Source organism: Peromyscus californicus, unplaced genomic scaffold (assembly GCF_007827085.1).
Source record: "Peromyscus californicus insignis strain IS unplaced genomic scaffold, ASM782708v3 Scaffold_13__1_contigs__length_99412109, whole genome shotgun sequence".
NCBI lineage: Eukaryota > Metazoa > Chordata > Mammalia > Rodentia > Cricetidae > Peromyscus > Peromyscus californicus.
In genome coordinates, this window is record NW_026294424.1 from 67,511,773 (window position 1) to 67,531,959 (window position 20,187).

The 20,187-nt window shown below is 45.0% G+C and overlaps 1 protein-coding gene across 13 annotated transcripts in view; it reads right to left on the reverse strand.

The window, feature by feature from the left end:
* The window catches only part of LOC128108527 (retinitis pigmentosa 9 protein-like), a 79,271-nt gene that overhangs the window by 52,186 nt on the left and 6,898 nt on the right, over positions 1–20,187 (reverse strand). For 2 of the 13 annotated variants that reach the window (XR_008217495.1, XM_052735145.1), the window contains exon 2: positions 7,700–7,794. The exons of the other annotated variants lie outside the window; for them this stretch is intronic. The gene's annotated coding sequence lies outside the window, so the exon portion shown is untranslated. The remainder of the gene's footprint in view (positions 1–7,699; positions 7,795–20,187) is intronic. 13 annotated transcript variants of the gene reach the window in all.

Here is a 20,187-nt window from a genome sequence, read left to right on the forward strand (position 1 = left end):
ACTTGTTTGTCGTTATGCCCCCTTGGCATGTTTGAAGACCTGGGAGACATAATGGAAGGTAAAACCTTCTGAACCACAAAACACAATTTAAAAATGGATGATCACAACAGTCTATATCTCCAGTTCCAGGAGAGCCAACACCCTTCCTGACCTCTGCAGACCATGCACACCTGCAATGTACTTATATACATGCATGCAAACATCTACACACATTTTAAAAACTGTTCAATGCATGGTCCTGTTGTTTTCATACTTTCATATCAACAACTTAATGGAATTGGGGAGGGGGTGCTCCCTGTCAGCCAGCTGTATAAATTTTAATCTAGCTGGCAGATGCAGCAGTATGTGAAGCTCAGAGCAGCCATCTGGTCATCATACTGCTATCTGGCAGGCCTGGAGAACTGGGAAGTTTTGGTGTGATAGGCAGAATAATATACCCATAGCCAACACCAAAGACATCCATGTTCTAACTCCTAGAACGTGCAAATACAGCAAAAGGACCCAGACAACTGTGATTCCATGAAGGCCCCTGGATGGGGGCATTGGCCCGGGTAATCCAATCTAACCCACTGCAGTCACAAAGTCCATGTTAGAGGGAGGCATGAAGGTCAGAGAGAGAGGAGTACATAGTAACAAAAAGAGGCAGGAATGAGGTAAAGAAAGGACCACAAGCCGACAACGTCTACTGCTTCTAGAAGCTGAGAATGGCAAGGAAACAGAGCCTCCCTGGAAGCCTCCAGAAAGAATGTGGGCCAATAAACACCTAGATCTGAGCTTCTGAACTCCAGAACAGAAGAAGGACAAGCGTGTTGGTAAAAAGCAGTTAAATTGGTGGCGGCTTGTTCTAGTACCGGGTGAACGAACACGGCGCTGTTCTGGTGTCTAGAGCAGACTGTCTTTGAGGAGACCAAAGGGGTCTCTGGGTGCAGTGCCGGTAGAGATTTTAACGGAAAGAATGTGGGTTCTGAGTTAAAACGACCTCCCTTAGGATCCCAGTTAACAAAGCAGTGTCCCATTTGTGAGTGCCTGAGAGTCAGCCACAGATTCCAGGCGAATTGGTCTCAGTCTGTTTCCACATCAAGGTTGCAGCTCACAACTGATGGAGACACCTTTAACCCAAACTTAAATATGTACAAAAGCAGCTGTAAGCCAAACAATTCCATTTAACAGGAGGGAACCCTGACAGGGAGGAGCCAGAGGGCACTGATCACTGAAAGAACCCGATTATCAGCCAGCTGGCAGTAGAAATGTAAACAGCTCTTGACCGGGTGTGGTCCTGCACGTCTACACCTTGTTGCTCTTGGAAACGGCAGTGATTGCAAACCACAAACAAGACCAATGGGCCTTGAGCTGGGAGCAGGAAGAGGCCAGAACCAACCACATCTGCCCACTCAGCCTGGGCAGCCTGCAGCTGTGCTCCAGTTGGCGTAGAAGTGGTCCTCCCACAGAATCCTGGAAGGAGTGCTAGATGGATTAGGGGGAAGATGGAGGGAGCGGAAATAATCTTAGCTTAGACAGCATTTAAGAACTCTGGTCTACATCAGTGTTTGTGATTTTTAAAGGAGACGGGTGGAGGCGTTGGTCTCTGAAAATAACTCATTAGACTGAGTCATGTTGAGAACAAGAAGGAAGATGCCAGGTACAGACCAGCAGCTTGCACACTCACTACCCTGCTTTCCCATGGCTTCTGTCCATCTTGCTCTGTTTCCCCTCTCCTCTCAAATAGGAGTTATGAAAAATTCAGAAGAATAATGTTTTTCCAATAGCAACAAATACTTAAAATATCCAGCACCCATCATTAACTTTTCCCCCACCACACACACACACACACACACACACACACACACACACACACACACACACACACACATTGATGAGCCTGGCCTCTCTGTGACCTTTAGCAAAAACTGCCTTCCATGACAGCAGGATTGGAAAGGCATCTTCAGCTGACTAGTGGATCAGGAGGGCATGTACTGAAGCTCTGAGCATAATTGTGGGTTCGGAAAAGCAAGGAAAAAGAGCAGGAAGAAGAGCCCCAGGCAAAGAACGTGTCAAAGAACATGGGTTGTTTAGAGATTCATTCAAAGGTGACAAGGCTATTAAAAAAAAAATCAAAGGTCTCATTAACACAGAAGTTGGGGTATGGTCCACTCCAGAGTGAATAGAATGTGAGGCCATTAGGGACCACACTGAGAACTTCTGGGCTTTGAGTAGGGATTATTTCCTGGGCAGTGGTAGCAACTCCATTAATCCCAGCACTCAGGAGGCAGGGACAGGTGGATCTCTGTGAGTTCAAGGCCAACCTGATCTCCAGGGCAAATTCCAGGAGGGCCAAGGCTGTTACACAGAGAAAGCCTATCTCGAAAATAAGCAAACAACAAAGTAAATCTATTTCCTGGCCTAGGTTGTGGATAACTATATGACATATATTATTCTTGAACATTTTACAGATATGCTTTGAGCTCTCTTGCATGCAAAGTATGTTTTACAATAACATTTTTAAAGTAGGAATCATGGAGAACTTTAAGATGAAGTCATCTGTGGATTGGGTCAAGTCTGAGATTCATGAAAGAAGTGAGAACAAACTGCACTCTTCAGACCCGTGTAGATTATAATGATTGGTGGCAAAGTCTCCCCTAAACACCCTAAGTACCAAACTCTAGAGAAACTCATTGGAGACCTGAGCGCATCCCTGGGTTTGCAGGAGACCCTGGTACACACGTCCTCCACACTGAAGGTGCAGGGCTGAGAGCCAAACTCTGCAGCCACATGGACTTCACTTGTGAAAGAGGCTAAAACGTCAGCCGTATATTTAGGGTTGATGTGTCTTCAAAATGTTTACAGGGCTGATGAGATGTCTCAGTGTGTAGAAGTGTTTGCCACCAAACCTGACAACCTGAGGTCATCCTCAGGACTTCTTGGTGGGAGGAGAGGACCAAATCCAGCAAGTGTCCTCTGACCTCCAAACCTTGGCACAAGAGCACACACAGGAACACTAAATATCGCATTAAAAGATTAATGAAAATGGTTATATAATATTCCATTTATATATAATGGTTGGTTATATATATAACTAGTAATAATTACTATTGGCCGAGAGGGGAAAGATCCATTCAGAAATTCTGACTTTCACTGTATGTCATGGTTTGACTGATGAATGTCCCCCATCAGCTCACGTATTTAAAGACTTGATCCCCGGATGATGGTGCTGTTTGGAGAGGTGACGCATCCTTGCTGGAGGAGGAAGCACGTCACCGGGGTGACCTTTGAGAGTCTGTAGCCTTGTTCTCCTTCCAGTTCACTCTCTCTGCTTCACATTCAGGGTTGAAGATGTGATCACTCAGCTTCCTGCTCCTGCCTCCTGCTGCTAGGCCTCCCTCTGGAACTGAAAGTCAGAACAAACCCTCTTCCTTCTGTAAATCGCTTTGCTTGTGGTATATTATCACAACCACAGAAAACCAGCCACGACAAGGTATTTAGCAGAGCAGCTGCTAGGCACACATCCCACCATTTTGATGTTGAGAGTAGGGTGTGGGATGTGATTTTGGGAATTAGGAGACTAATAAGAAAAACAAAGCTCTAAGTTCAAAGACATTGGAAACTCAGCTATGATATATCCAAATAATAGAATTTAGAAATCACTGTGTCTCAAGTTCTCACCGGTCAAAGGCTTGGATGCATTGGACCTCCCACTGGCCTGCGCTCTCTTTTGTACTGAACTATTCTAGAATTCAGCTTTCTTCAAGTTTCTTTCCAAACTACGGCTTTTCTTGGAGTCTTTTCATGTTGGGGTCCTAATGTTTCCACCCCTTTAGCCAGGTCCTACACTGGGGTTGCCTTAGCCACAGATCAGTTCCCTCACCATTGATATCACCTTACGTTCCCTTACTCCTTAAATTCCATCCTCATTTGGTTTCCAAGATGCCAGGATAGTAAGTCAGTGTCAGGTAAGAACAAGGGCTCAGTAGACAGGCAAGCTAACAGAGTGACTATTGGTAAGTTACTACACACACACACACACACACACACACACACACACACACACAACACACACACACACACACACACACACACACACACACACACACACACGCATTCTGGGGCTTGAGAGACAGCTTAGCAGTTAAGAGCACTGGTTGCTCTTCCAGAGGACACAGGTTTGATTCCTAGCACCCACGTGGCAGCTTACAACCATCTGTAACTCCAGTCCCAGAAGATAGGACACCCTCTTCTGACCTCTGCAGGTACAACGCCCATACACATAAAATAAATTAGGAAAAAATGAGATGTTTTATTTATGACAGCTCCGTGAGTATATTTGATGAATTTTAGTCATTTTCATTCCCATTACTTGCTCTCATCTCCTTCCTCTTCGGCTAACACCCTTTTTCTCCCCAACAAGTGTGACCCACTGGATTTAATTACAATTGCTTGCATGAGCGAAGGCGGGAGGTTATTCAATGGAACATAGACACATCAGTGGCGAGCCCGCTGAAGAGAATGACACCCCTTCTCCATCAAGGTAAGGTGTTCTTCCTAACTCCGTTTCCCTCATCTGTTGAATGAGCATCGCAGCAGCTTCGTAACAACATTACTATTACGACATCAAATCCTATAGCGCAGGAAAGTCAAGAGCATTCAGTGGCATGCTGATTGTTCTTACACTCTTCTGCTGTTTGTTCATGTTCTGCAACTACCTGTTAGCATCCTTGTCTGGCTTTCTCTTCCGTGCCTGCACCCTTAATGCTTGTATTCCTTTGTCCCACTCCCCTGCCTCATCCACCCACCCAGAGTGATCTCCATCCCTAGCCCAGTGACCTACTCTGGCACCTACCATGCACAGCACACACACGGATAGCACCCAAAGCCTTCTTGCCAACTCTAGGCTCTAAATCCAACTTATACATGTGTTTCTAACTATTCTCCTTGTCACCTTTGGTGTTACACACTCTCCCAGCAGAACCCTCTACTGTCCTTTTCAGCCCATTTTGCCCAAGATCGTCCGCAGAACAGTTAACTGGCTCGGTCTCGTGAAGACCATCCCTCCTTCACCAAGCCTAGCTCCAGCCCTGGCCCAGGCTCCCCACTGCCTTGGTCCTCATCTTCTGCACAGCACACTGTATAAAAGAATCAGCCTCCTGTTTGCTACCTCTCCCCTCACACCCTGACTCCCTCTCATAACCACTCACCCTCGAGTGCTCCACTTAATTCTAGTTCTTCAAAAAATGAGCCAAAGGAGGCTGGAGATGTAGCTTCATACAGAGTGATTACAGCTTGTATGAGGCCCCAGGTTCAATCTCCAGCATCAAAACACAAAATAAAATGAACCAGGGACTACAAAGGTATTATCTGAATGCATAATATAGGGAATATCAGAATAAATATTTAATATGAAATATTGAGAGTATAAACAATAATGTCAAGAAACGAACCAAGGGTGCCTAATGATAGTATTTAATATTATCTGGCTTTTATACCTCAGCATAGTTAAACCCCAATCCCAGCTAGAATGATTGCTTGCCCCCTGGGCATCTACCTCATTTCGCTCACACTTTTTTTATTCATACATTCATTTAGTATGTACGAAAATTCTGCTCCCTCTCTCTGTTTAGCAGACATCATCTGCATCTTTACATTCCAAGATTTTTATGCCGCTTCTAACAGTCACAGCTTGCTGGCAAACAGACAACAATCTTGTTGTTGGCTTTCTGTGTTTCCCTCTAGAAATAAAGACAATTGAGATTTTGTTTGAAGTCACAGAATAATGGTTTGTTTATTTGTTTGTTTGTGTGTTGAAACAGCAAAGTCATCTTCCTCTTCATGGTTCAGAGCTGATATTTCAAACTCCTTTTGTTTCCTTCTACCTTAAAGCTTAGAGACTCGAGGAGTGAACTTGATTCCACCTACTAAAAAGTAGGCGCTGTGTAGCTTCGTGTTCCAGAGCTGGCTTTTTATTTAAGTAAGTGGAAAGAAAGTCTTTTTCTTTTACATGTGTGTATGTTCATGTGTGTGTCTATGTGTCTGTTCATGTGCATGCCTGTGTGTGTTTCTAAGTGTGTATGTTCATGTGTATGTTCATATATGTGCCTATGTATGTGCCCGTGTCTATGTGTGTGTGTGTGTGTGTGTGTGTGTGTGTGTGTGTGTGTGTGTGTGTGTGTGTTCCTATGAGTGTGCACATGTGGAGGCCAGATATCATGGAGCATCTTCTCCTACCACTCTGTTTTAATTTTAATTGACATTTCAATCTTTGAGACAGAGACTCTCACTCAACCTGGAGCTCACTGATGAAGACTAGCTAGCCAGCCAAGGATTCTCCTGTCTCTACCTTTCATTGCTAGATTTACAGGTGTGTACAATCACATGTGGCTTTTTTTTTTAAGTGGATGCTAGACAGCCAAGCTCAGATCCTCATGCTTGGGCAGCAGGCTCTTTGCCAAATGACCCATCTACCCTGTCCCTGAAAGAAAGTCTTGAAAGAACCAACAGTTGGATCAGATCATGCAGCAGACCATTCGGGGGATGTCTGAGGGAAGCCTTGCCACTCTAGCAGGTGAGACTCTCTTGATCCTGAGACAGAATCAGATTCTCTACTTTACGCATCCCCAAATGCGGGGTTGCTATTTCATAAAGAGCCATGGAGTCCGCGAACCAGGCTGCAGACTAACTCAATTCACAAAGTCTGGTGCAGGAAGCACAGCGCGATGGAGCAGGAGATTGAAACTGCAGCTCCCCAGCCAAACCTCCTGAAAGGGACCATCGCTGACTGACATCACTGGGGCCAGGAAACTGGGACTTGTATTTAGTCCATTAGCACACGCCTGCAATTTTCTGTCACGGGTAGAGCTTCCATCTTAAATTCTCTTTAAATGTGTCATATCTTTAGTTTAGCACCAGGCTAGAAATATGAGCTATAGTTATCATCAGGCCCAGATGATTAGCTAAAGTTGGGGATATCTGGCACCTGCCCTGATGTGCTTCCAAATCCTGGACTGGAGTTCTAGTGGTCTAAGTCAGAGAGCTATTTCTCTAAAAGCAATCTACGGCAGCCAAGTGACCCACTCACTTGCTTGGTAAACAGCATAGTGAACAGAATTGAAAGCCAGGGAAGATGGTTGATGCGATGGATGGTTGTGTCAACTTGGCACAATCTAGACTCATCCGGGAAGAGTCTCAGTGAGGGACTGTCTATATCAGGTCAGTCTGTGAGTATGTCGGGGGAAGACTATCTCAATTCTGTTAATTGATGTGGGAAGACCCAGCCTAAAAGTTCCTGACATGATTCCCTGGGTTTGGGTCCCGAGTTGTAGGAAAGTCTACTATTGAAAGCAAGCTGAGCAATAGGTGTGGTACACTCTCTCTCTTTGCTCTTGACTGTGGATGTGACTGGCTGCTTCTGGTTCCTGCCTTGACTTCCCTGCAACGATCGGCTATAATCTGGAATTCTGAGCCAAACAGATGCTTTCTCCCCAAGTTTCTTTTTGTCAGAAAATTTTATCATAGAAACAGAATCAAAAGCAGAACAATGAGTTCTCTGGTTGCTCCTGCCCAGCCAGTCCTCAGCCTATCAGAGTGGGGAGAATCTTCCACTCTTTGAAATCACAATTGGATGCCTTCTTGGGGTTTCTAGTTGCTGTGAAGAGACACTACGACCATGGTAACTCTTATAAAGGAAAACATTTAATTGGTGATGGCTTACAGTTCAGATGTTTAGTCCATTGTCATGGCAGGAAGCATGGAGGCATGCAGGCAGACATGGTTCTGGAGAAGGAGCTAAAAGTTCTACATCAGGATCTGCAGGCAGAAGGAAGAGAATGCCACACTGGGCATGGCTTGAGCATATGAGCCCTGAAAACCAACCCCCCAGTGACACAATTCCTCCAAAAGGCCACACCTACTCCAACAAGGCCACACCTCCTAATAGTGTCACTCTCTATGGGCCTGTGGGGGCCATCTTCAAGCAAGACAGTAATAAGCACTCTTCCATGGCCTCTGGACCAGCTCCTGCCTCCAGGTTCCTGCCCATCTTGAGTTCCTGTCCTGACTTCCTTGGGTAATGAGTAGCAATGTGGAAGTATAAACTGAATAAACGCTTTTGTGTGCATGTTGGGGCCAGAGACTGACACGTGTCTTCCTCTTTCACTCTCCATCTTATTTTCTAAGACAAAGTTTATCAATGAACCTGGAGCTCAATGATTTAATTAACCCTGCTGGCCAGCAAACCCCAGGGTAACCGTCTCCCTCTCCCCCTAGCAATTGGGTTGTCGTTGCATATCAGTGCCCAGCTTTTTACATGGATGTGGGGGAGTCCTGGACTCAGATCCTGGAACTTTAATGGGAAGCACTTTATTGACTGTGCTGGCTGGTTTTACGTTCACTTGACACAAGCCAGAGTCATTTGAGAGGAAGGAACCTCAATTGAGGACAATGCCCCCACTAGATTGGCCTGTGGGGAATCTTATGGTACATTTTCTTAACTGATGATTGATGTGAGAGGGCCCAGCTCATCTTGGGCTGGTGGTCCTGAGTTCTATAAGAAGTCAGGGTGAGCAAGCCGCAAGGAGCATGCCAATAAGCAGCACTCTTCCACGGTCCCTGCATCAATTCCTGCCTCCAGCTTTCTCCTATGACTACCCTGGGTGATGAACTACAAGATGTAAACTGGAATAAACCTTTTCCTCCTAAAGTTACTTTTGTCCACGATGTTTTATCACAGTAATAGAAACCCTAACTAAGACCCTGAGTGAACTGCCTCCCAGCCCGTCCAAACGCCTTTGTTTCCCTGAAAAGTTCTTCTGCAGGCTGAGTCACAGCAAGTTGCATTTGCCACCGAGGGCACGTGAGGTTGTACGTCACTATAAACATCTACTTATTTCCCACTATGGTTTCTAATTGAAGAAGCAAAAACCAGCTCTCCCACCTCACATTTTACTCTCCATCAAAGAGAAAAGCAGTCTAGTAAGGTGAGTGGCAACCTACACAATGTGGTCTTGGGCCAAGAAGGCCATCAACAGGAGAATGGCACTGGAGGTGGGGATTGGGGTAGCATGAAGATGTGTGTGGGACAGGAAGTGGTTTAGAATCTCGCACAGCCATCGGCCCCACATAGAGGGATGTACTCAGAGCGTTTCTCTCCACTTCTGCCCCATTACCTCACATGCTGTGTCTTGTGATCCTATGATGGTGCTTGGACAGACTTCTTCAACTTAGAAAGAACATCAGGTGGCTGGGTGAGAAGTCTGCCCTGTGGTCGTGGTGGGGGTTAAGCTCCCAGAATCTACTGCTCAGGAAGTGAAGGGGACAGCTTCAAGAATGAGAAGTAAAGGTGCAGGGAAAGATTCTGTGCCTGGTAGCAGCAATAGAAAGGGGTCACAGAGAAAATGCAGGCCATTAGAGAGATGATAAATGGTCGAGGAAAGCTGAAACTATGGAACTAAGTCGGCAGGAGGCGTGAGAGGGCAGATGTCAAAATATGTAAAACATGCCGGGAATGGCAGGCTTAGAGTTTGAGGTAAGGAGAGATGCAGTCCATAATAGTTGACCATGAGATGGTCAACACATTGAAGTTTCTGGAATGAAGACCAGAGGAGGCCCAGGGAGCAAGATGACTGTGGTCCAGGCCAGTGAGGTTACTCAGTGGCTGTCCAGGTCCCATCATTCATTCTGGACTCTGATGTTTTGATGTGTTGGGAGACCTTCCTCTTCTGTGGACGTCTGGTGGCTTCCTTCCCACTCCTGCAAGCTCAGAGAGCAGGTCTGAGAGCCTGTTTTCATCATTTCCAAATACACCCGAATTCCACGTATAGTCCCTCTCTACTTGAAGTAACACAAGTGAGCCCCTTGTGCTGTGGGATGGTCTGTATGTCAAATGTGTTGCTGATTGGTCAATGAATAAATCACTGATTGGCAGTGGCCAGGCAGGAAGTATAGGCGGGACTAACAGAGGAAAATTGAGAGAACAGGAAGCTGGAGAAGGAGACACTGCCAGCCGCCATCAGGATAAGGAAGATGTAAAGTACCGGTAAGCCACAAGCCACGTGGCAAGGTATAGATTAATAAAAATGGATTAATTTAAGCTGTAAGAACAGTTAGCAAGAAGCCTGCCACGGCCATACAGTTTGTAACCAATATAAGTCTCTGTGTTTACTTGATCGGGTTTGAGCGGCTTGGGACTGGCGGGTGTCAGAGATTTGTCCTGACTGTGGGCCAGGCAGGAAAACTCTAGCAACACCCTTGCTTACAACAAACGGCATGAGTGGATGCGTATGTGTGTTATGTGTGTGCATGTGTACATTTTCATAATGTAGATTATGTGTGTGTTACAGAAGATGGGAAAAAAGGTTGAGTGATACGTTTGGGAGGATGGGTGGGCACCGGATTGTGTGTGAGTCTGGGAGTGCCTGTACAGATCCATTGGGCTTCCTAGTGTTTGTCTAGAGCACCACTTGTGTGACTTCCCTCAGACTGTCTCTCTCATAAACACACTGCATATCATATGGGCAGGAAAAGTCACATGCCCCTTCTGTTTCTACTATGGATCATTTTGGTTTTACTCAGAAAGTTGGTTCATCTTCTGTAATAAATACTTTGTAATAGGCTAGAGAGATGAACCAGTGCTTAAGAACTCCAGCTGCTCTTACTGAGGACCCACATGGCCTCCCCAGCCTAGTCCACCAATATCCTTGGAGCAGCTGCTCTCCAGTATGGTGAGGATAACTCCCATTTGAATCAAGAATTAGACCCTTAGCCATGGTTATGGAGGGAAGTCTCTCAAGTAACTGTTTGGTCCACACATAACCACACTTTGTAACTGCTGTCCAAACTGCTATTATCCTAACTAGCTCTGGTCAGAACAAAAGGACCACGTGGGCCACCTCCTCCATACACTGCTGTTCCCCATTTGGCCAGTCGGGGGCAGCACTGAGCCTCCTTGCCTGCCCAATGTCTGATGTCCGGACTCCAGGCTACTAGATCAACAGGAACAGGATTGGTTAAAAAGATTTTTGTCTTCAGAAAATTCTATCACTTTTCATCTGCCAAAAATCTCCCAGATTGATCCAGCTTTTTCAACTCTTTCTAGGCCTCAAATTAAGAAAAAAAATTCTAAACCCTAAAGTCAGAAGGACCTTCTGTACACATACCATAGCCAGCCCTGGTTTAAACAGGAACAGGCTCACAGGGGCAGAGTCTCAATAATACAAGTGTAATATTGGTAGAAAATTGTAAAGTTGTCAAGCACTAAAAGCAACTGAGGAGAGATAAGACATCTGAATATGAGCTATTGGTTGTCATTTCGGAAGGCAGAATTAAACTTTTAGTTGGAAAACAATACATTTTCAAAGGGCATGGTGCATTTTTTTTTTTTTTTTTTTTTTTTTTTTTTTTGGTTTTTCGAGACAGGGTTTCTCTGTGTAGCTTTGCGCCTTTCCTGGATCTCGCTCTGTAGACCAGGCTGGCCTCGAACTCACAGAGATCCGCCTGCCTCTGCCTCCCGAGTGCTGGGATTAAAGGCGTGCGCCACCACCGCCCGGCAACATGGTGCATATTTTAATTCCAGCACTCAAGAGACAGAGACAGGCAGATAGCTGTGAGATCGAGGCCAGCCTGTTCTACATATCGAATTATGGACTACACAGTGAGACCCTATCTCAATCAATCAATCATCAATCAATTGATGAAATACACATCACAAGCCTTGCTGCTGGAACTACAAGAGTTCTGCTGGCTACTCCTAGATGAAGTCATCGAACTTGGGGGCGGGGGCAAAGGAAGAAAGGCTTACTCACAGCATGTCTGCATGTTGGATGGCCCAAAAACTTCTCTGAGAAAGCTGTGCACGTCCAAGAAGTGTTCCTTCTGCCATCGTTACAAGGAAGTTGGGGGGACCCAGGGTATTCCTGTTCACCACCCTTGTGATGCAAGCTGAGTACACCCCAGAGCCTTCCTGCCGTTTTAACCTTTAAACATGGCGTTCAGAACCCCAAGCTAAGCATTCCTAAATCATGTCATCCATCTTTTTTTCCTGAAGTATGACCTTACACTGACCATGCTCAGGAACTCACCTCTTAACTAAGCATGTTCAGAAACATAAATGCCCCTAAAGTGCTTTCCTACGTGATCTTTGTAAATTTCCCAAACAAAACCCTCACCAGCCCTTTGTTCCAAGAGTGGGAGTGTGTTGCTTTTAATTATTTCCTGTGCCCTCCTTACCTGCTGCACGTAATAAATCTTTCTCCACCGTTAGAAAAGAAACAAGAACCAACTACCTTTTAAGGAGAAATATTTGTAAAACTTAAGTGGTCCGACACTGTACAGTAGAAACATAGCAGGAGCCCGGGCTGCAAGTCAGAGATGGAATTTTACAGAGGCTAACTAGGAAAATGTTTTATGTCAAAAGAAAACAGGACAAGTGGGGCCATCAAAGGCAAAGGTGCTTACCATTGAGACTGAGTTCAGTCTCTGGGTCCCACATGGTGGGAGGAGAGAACTAAGACCTGGAAGCTGTTCTCCGACCTCCACAAGCATACCATGGTGGTCCATGAGTATCCCCCCACACATACAGCAAATAAAATTTAAAGAAAGAACAAAAGAAAAGAAGTGATAGAAGTAAGGGAAGAACAGATTAAATGATGCTTTCCTATTTAACACATATACCAAATATATACTATTATTTCACCAAGCAATAATATTTTTCCATTGTAGGTGTTGGGCATTTGTTCTTTGCATTTGCTACACATTTGAACTCTCACTGGCCACATTTCATGTGCTCGGTGGCTACAAGCAACTGGGCCTCCAAAATAAGACCATGCAGAGTCAAACAAAGGCTCAGCACAGAACCTTGCAGAATCTTCAGAACACACTGCAACAGACATCTCTACTCCAGAGGGCACTCGGGAGAAACGTTTCACACAATTAGAACATAGTAAGCTGGTGTGTTTTTGTTTAAAGATTGCCATTCCAAAATTATGAACTTTCAACTCCATATCTCCTTCTCAGATCCACTCCCAATAATGCTAATGGCACCATCAAAGTTCTTAAACAATGACCTACAGGACACTGGCAAAAGCCACGTCTGTGGAGTGTGGTGGAAGAGGCTACCCTGTCCCATCACAGGGAGCCCTGAAGCTTGATGAGCCAGGAGTGCTATGCACAGTATCAGCCGGCTTCCTGAGAACAGTGAGCACTTTTGCCCCAGTACTAAAAAAAAAAAAACAACAGGGTTTGATGGGAGAAGCAGGCTGTAATCACAATGTGTTAGCTAAGGACAAAGTAGAGTACATCAGACAAGTTGCTCTTTCTTGACAACAACTGGCCAAAACAAACACAGCTTTGAGATTCCAAGTAGCTGTTAGATGTTCCAGAAAACAAACAAACAAACAAAAACCCACAGCAGTTTCCATCACAAAAGCTAAGGTCAAGCAGGGTGCCCTCGAGAAGCAGATTAACAGGGACACCCACTTGTGTCCCCAAGCCTATCCCCTGCCACTCATATCCGTGTTCCTCTGGGGTGGTGTTTCACACCATTCTGGGCAGCCTTTGGGATCAGTTATGGGCACAGTTGCCCAATGAGGGTCTGTTGATGCCCCTAACATACCGCAAGGGCTGTTTCTGTCTTGGTGGCAACTCCTGAGAGTGAGGGTTTCTCACAAACAACTCCACAGACACATCTTAGCTTGCCCTTACACATTTTAACAGCCAAGACTCCCTCTGGTTGTGGGTTCCCTTTCTGTAAAGGAATCTATGGTAATCGTGTTTGCTGTTCTGAACTTTTGCTCTAAAAATAAGGGCTGGCATTCACTGACAACTTAGGACAGGCCCCGCCTATCCTGTACATAATTCATTTAGCACTCTGCAGGGAAACAGTGATTACAAACTCCATCTGAAGAGCTTCATATATAGTATGAGTTAGCTAGGGCCGCCATAATGAAGCAGTACCAACTGACTGATGTCACCATGGCTTCTCAAACTTTTCTCACTTATGACCTCTTTAGGACTCCAGGTGTATAGTGTTAGGTCCAAAGGAAACCCCAATTCCCCCAATTCCAAAAGACAGTGCCAATGCGTAGGTCCAGAATCAACTATCTTGGCTCAGCTCAAGCTGAACTATAGATGTATGGCTAAAGCCTACAGCCAGAATTTCTCAGGGTTTCTGTCTGCCAGAAAGGGTCACTTCCCTTGGTATATACCTGCTGGTTGCACATCAAAGCTCATGCTGGCCTCCAGGCTCCTTCAGTTCCTGTTCACACATACTTGTGAGTTTCAGAGTCCACCCTAGCCTCCTGGCCCTTCTCACCTTCCCCACTCCTCCTCTGTACCAGCTCTCAAGCTGTTCCAGGTTACAGCTCTCTTCTTCCTCTCTTTACAATGGCAAGGCTCCCCCCAGCCCCCCCCCCCGCTTTTCTTGCTATTCTCACTATTCTCTCTCTTATTGCTGTTTGTTTTTGCTCTTTTGGGGGACCCACCACCCAGCTTCCAAATAAATCACACATGGAGGCTTATTCTTAATTATAAATGCCTAGCCTTAGCTTGGCTTGTTTCTTGCCAGCTTTCCTTAACTTAAATTATCCCATCTACCTTTTGTCTCTGGGCTTTTCTTTACTTCTTACTTCTTACCGCACTTCTGTAAATTGTGGCTTGCTGCATAGCTGGGTGGCTGGCCCCAAAAGTCCTTTTCTTTCTCTGGCTACTTCTCCTTTCTCTTCCCAGATATCTCCTTCTATTTATTCTCTCTGCCTGCCAGCCCCGCCTATCCTTTCTCATGCTTTGCTATTGTCCGTTCAGTTCTTTATTAGACCATCAGGTGTTTTAGACAGGCACAGTAACACAGCTTCACAGAGTTAAACAAATGCAACACAAACAAAAGTAACACACCTTGAAATAATATTCCACTACTCTCTCTTGCTATTCTTAGTTCTCTCACAGAGAGCCCTGGCCACATCCAGTCTGCTTTTTCTCTCTGCTTTGGACTCTTTCCAGATGCCTCAGGATGTTCTCTCTCTCTCCCTCCCTCTCTATCTCTCTCTCTTAGCTACAGTAAAAACCTTCTCCTCATTCATGGAGTGGCCATTTTGGTGTGTGTGTGTGTGTGTGTGTGTGTGTGTGTGTGTGTGTGTGTGTGTGTTTTACTGTGCTTTCAATTACACATAGCTGTATAAAAATAGGCATATAGATAACCATTTATTGATAACAAATTGTCTTAGTTAGGGTTTCTATTGCTGTGAAGAGACACCATGACCACAGCAACTCTTATAAAAGAAAAACATTTAATTGGGGCTGGCTTACAGTTCAGAGGTTTAGTCCACTGTCATTATGACAGGAAGCATGGTGGCATGAAGGCAGGCATGGTGCTGGAGAAGTGTCTGAGAGTTCTACATCTGGATCCTCAGGCAGCAGGAAGAGAGACTGACACTGGGCCTGGCTTGAGCTTCTGAAACCTGTGACACATTTCTTCCAACAAGGCCAGACCTCTAGTAGTGCCACTTCCTATGAGCCTATGGAGGCCATTTTCATTCAAACCACCACACAAATCATAAATAAATACAGTTAAAAATGATTCTTTGGGGGGGCAGCAAGTGTTTGAGTGCCACCCTGAGCATGTACTTGGCCACCAGGCACTGGAATGGAACCGGGAGTGGGGGAGGGAGGGAATGACAGGGGACTGACAAAAGGGAGGGCTACTGGAGGCTGCTGGAATTAAATGAGAAGTCTGAGAGTGGACGCATTGCCAAGAAGCCCAGCATGGACGCAGCCTTCTCCCTTCTCTCCATTTTTCCTTGAATTCTAGGGGAAAGCCACCGAGTCCTGAACCCCCAGCTCCCCAACCTTGCCAGTGCTGTGGCTGGTTGTTGTTTGAAAGAACTTCAGTTGCTTTCTCCACGCAGTCCTGTGTGCTAATAAATATAATGTCACACCACCTTTTTATCTGATAGATTCTAAAATTCTAAGATACTGTCTGCTGTTTGTCCAATATTGCCCATAACTCTTTTCTAAAACAATTTTATTTACAATCATCATGTAAAAACTCACCAGAGGTAGTGATTTCAAATCTTGTTCGTGTCTGTATCCTGAGTCCCCAGACACATTGATCATATTGTGTAATGGTTTCCCATCTTAACTTGCTAGGCAAATGTTCTCATCCCTCTAGCATGAACCCTGTCAGCGCTTAGTGTATCCTGAGGCAGGAGACAGACTCTTACATTGGCATGGGATTCCAAGCAGAATAAAAGCAGTTCTCTGTCCCTGTGTGTATGGACTATTACCAAGAAGCAGCCATTACCCAGCATGAATTAAATCTGCCTGCTGTGCAGGGCATGCCTAGCCTCCAATACAGCCTTCACCCCTCTCTCTCTTTTTAATCTATGACTCACAGCATGGCCACTGTTTCTTAGGATACAGCACTCGCCACCCAGTTAATCTTTAAACACCTGTTTTGCTCCATAGATTCTAAACATGGTGTTTTACACATGGAGGGCATTCTGTGTGGGAAGGGTGTGTGGATAAAAGTTATAGTGGTGCCCTAAAACAGTTAGATAAGAGAAGTAAGCTAGGGGCTGGAGAGATGGCTCAGTAGTTGAGAGCACTTGCTGCAGAAGAACCAGGTTCAATTCCCAGCACCCACATAGCAGCTAACAACCAACTGTAACTCCAGTTCCAGGGGATGTGATGCCCTCTCTTCTGACTTCTTCAGGCACCAGGCATGCTTGTAGTGCATGTACATACATACTGGCAAAACATCCATGTACATTAAAAATAAGACATTCTGTAAAGAGAAAGAAGGAATCTCTGATATTCTGCAGCACATTAGGATGTTTGCAGTAGTTCATGACTATTTAATACTTTATATTATTTTGTGGCTATCAAGAAGAGGGAAATTTGAAGGTCCCCAACACAAAGAACTAACAGATGCTTAAGAATATGTTAAAGTTAATTACTCTACTCTGTTCATTACACATTGTATAAGCAGAATCAACTTATCGCTGTGCTGCACACATATGGACATTTATTATATGTCATCAAAAGATGCCAAAAGTTACACGATTTTTCTAATTAAGGTATAAAAAGGGGGAAATAATACATTTTCATTTCTGTGCTGGCTAGTTTTATATCAGCTTGACACAAGTTAGAGTGATCTATACTGTGGGATGGTCTGTATGTCAAATGTGTTGCTGATTGGTCAATAAATAAATCACTGATTGGCCCATGGCCAGGCAGGAAGTATAGGCGGGACAAGGAGGAGAATAGAGCGGGGAAGTGGAAGGCTGAGTCAGAGAGACACTGCCAGCCGCCATGATGACAAACAGCATGTAAAGATGCCGGTAAGCCACGAGCCATGTGGCAAGGTATAGATTAATGGAAATGGATTAATTTAAGCTGTAAGAACAGTTAGCAAGAAGCCTGCCACAGCCATACAGTTTGTAACCAATATAAGTCTCTGTGTTTACTTGATCGGGTTTGAGCGGCTTGGGACTGGCGGGTGAGAGAGATTTGTCCTGACTGTAGGCCAGGCAGGAAAACTCTAGCAACAAATGGCGTCCAACGTGGTGGCAAGAGTTTCCACCTAAAAACTGAGAAAAAAGATTCTAAAACAGAGCTAAAAACAGGTTCCTAATTGTCTCTCTCAAATGAGCGGCAGCTGCCGGTTTGAGCTACTGGCGGGTTCCTGGTGTGCAGGTTCCTGGTGTGCGCGCTCAACCTGCGGTATGGCGGGAATGAGGCCTCTGCAAGTGGCACATTAAGCTGTGTGGTGGATTTAGACTTTGCTAGTACAAAACAAAAAAAAGAGGTTTCTGGGCTACATGCTGTGCTTGGATAAAAGCATAGACCCACGATGGCTCCCAGAGCTGGCGGTAAGCATACCGCCGCCATGTTGGGAAGCTGAGGTGGGCGGAGCCAGCAGCCACAGCTGCTGCAGTTTAAGGCAATAGATTCACAATAAGATAGATTCAGATGTAATAGTTTAAAATGTGTGTAAAATATACGTAGGCTTGAAAGAGATTAAAAAGGTGATATATACAGTATAGAAACAAATACATAGTTTTAAAAAATAAAGTCTTTAAAGAGACAGTAAAATTAATATAAAAAATAAGCCACATAAAGATGAATATTACACAGAGAATCTGGATTATGTTGTCTTTGGGATTTTTAACTGCAGAAAAACATTTGATTGTAAAAGCTGTTGAGTTATGCCAAAATGTATATTTTAAAGGTAACTTGACTTCAAAATTTGGATATAAGGATATGTTACTTTGGAAAGGAGGCTCTGCTTTTGTTTCCACAGAAAGCCAGAGGCTATGGATTTGTTCCAGATTAAGACACATCAGGTTTGACCAGCCAAGACCACCTGAAAGGTCTCCGATGACACCATGGCCCAGATGATCCAACATCCAGAACCGTTTCAAGGCAACTGGCTCAGATGATACAGCCTCACGGACTACTCCATGATCCTAAAATATTCTTTGTGTCCCCCATAAGATACAGCGCCCCCCTCCAGCAGGAAGTAGTAAGAGAAGCTACGCCCAAATTCCCAAATATACCAAGCTGACTTTGGAGATGTGTAAAGGTTAAAACCTTCTTTTTTAAGAAAAGAAAAGGGGAAGTACTGTGGGATGGTCTGTATGTCAAATGTGTTGCTGATTGGTCAATAAATAAATCACTGATTGGCCCGTGGCCAGGCAGGAAGTATAGGCGGGACAAGGAGGAGAATAGAGCGGGGAAGTGGAAGGCTGAGTCAGAGAGACACTGCCAGCCGCCATGATGACAAACAGCATGTAAAGATGCCGGTAAGCCACGAGCCATGTGGCAAGGTATAGATTAATGGAAATGGATTAATTTAAGCTGTAAGAACAGTTAGCAAGAAGCCTGCCACAGCCATACAGTTTGTAACCAATATAAGTCTCTGTGTTTACTTGATCGGGTTTGAGCGGCTTGGGACTGGCGGGTGAGAGAGATTTGTCCTGACTGTGGGCCAGGCAGGAAAACTCTAGCAACAGATCTAAGAGAAGAGAGCCCTAACTGAGAAAATGCTCTGGAGTACTCTCTCTCTCTCTCTCTCTCTCTCTCTCTCTCTCTCTCTCTCTCTCTCTCCAAGCTGACTCATACAATTGGGCAGGTAGGCAGGCAAGACTGCTGCAGGGAATTTTCTTAACTAGGAATTGATGGGAGAGGGACCAGCTACTGTGGATAGGGACATCTCTGATATGGTAGTTCCATAAGAAAGCAGGCTGAGCAAGCCCTGAGGAGCAAGCCAGTAAGCAGCACCCCTCCATGTTCTCTGCATCAGCTCCTGTCTTCAGGTTCCTGCCTTGTTTGAGTTCCTGTCCTGGCTTCCCCAAATGGACTGTGACTTGGGACATGTAAACCAAATAAACCCTTTCCTCCCCAAGTTGCTTTTGGCCATGGTGTTTTGTCACATCAGTAGAAACTTGAACTAAAACAATTTCTTTAAACATGGCAGCCTTTGCGATAACCATGGGGATCAACATAACAGGCTATTTGTAAGAGTGTTTCAGTGACAAGGCCTGGCGCCTGACCTGGATCCACTTCCTTACTTGGGAACAACATTGTCTATCTGAATTTGAGTGTGTGCCACCTCTAAAGTAACGGACCACTAATTCAAGACTTTGGAGGCAAATTTGAAGTATTGAAGTTCTCATTTGTGGTTTGTTGGCATAAATATTGTGGCATAAAAAGAGGGCTATAGGCCACAGTCTAGGTGTCTAGAAATTGTAATGTTATAAGATGAACAAGGCATCAGGGAACAAAGGGGATTCGAAATGGAATTGACTTCTATTTCAGTCACCTCAGAGTGTTTAGTCTCCTCACTCCCCAAGTGATCTTGTCCGTTTGCTTTCCATCTCCTCCCACAGAAAAGCACACTCTGTGAGAACTGGGTCTTTGTGTTGCTCACTACTGTAGATTCAGTCCCTTGCACGTGGCATACCTTTAATATGTATAAATATGTATAAATTAATATGCATAAATTAGTAAAAAGAGCAAAAGAAAAAATTGAGGCAACCCCTGCTTTCGCGCTATTTCCAGCTTTAAGAATGCTTCTTGGAGGGCCAGATATCGCCTCAGTAGTTAAGAGCACCAGCTGCTCTTCCAGAAGACTTTGGTTCAATTCCCAGCACCCACATGTTGCCTCACAACTATGTATAACTCCAATTCCAGGGGATCCACAGGCATCAG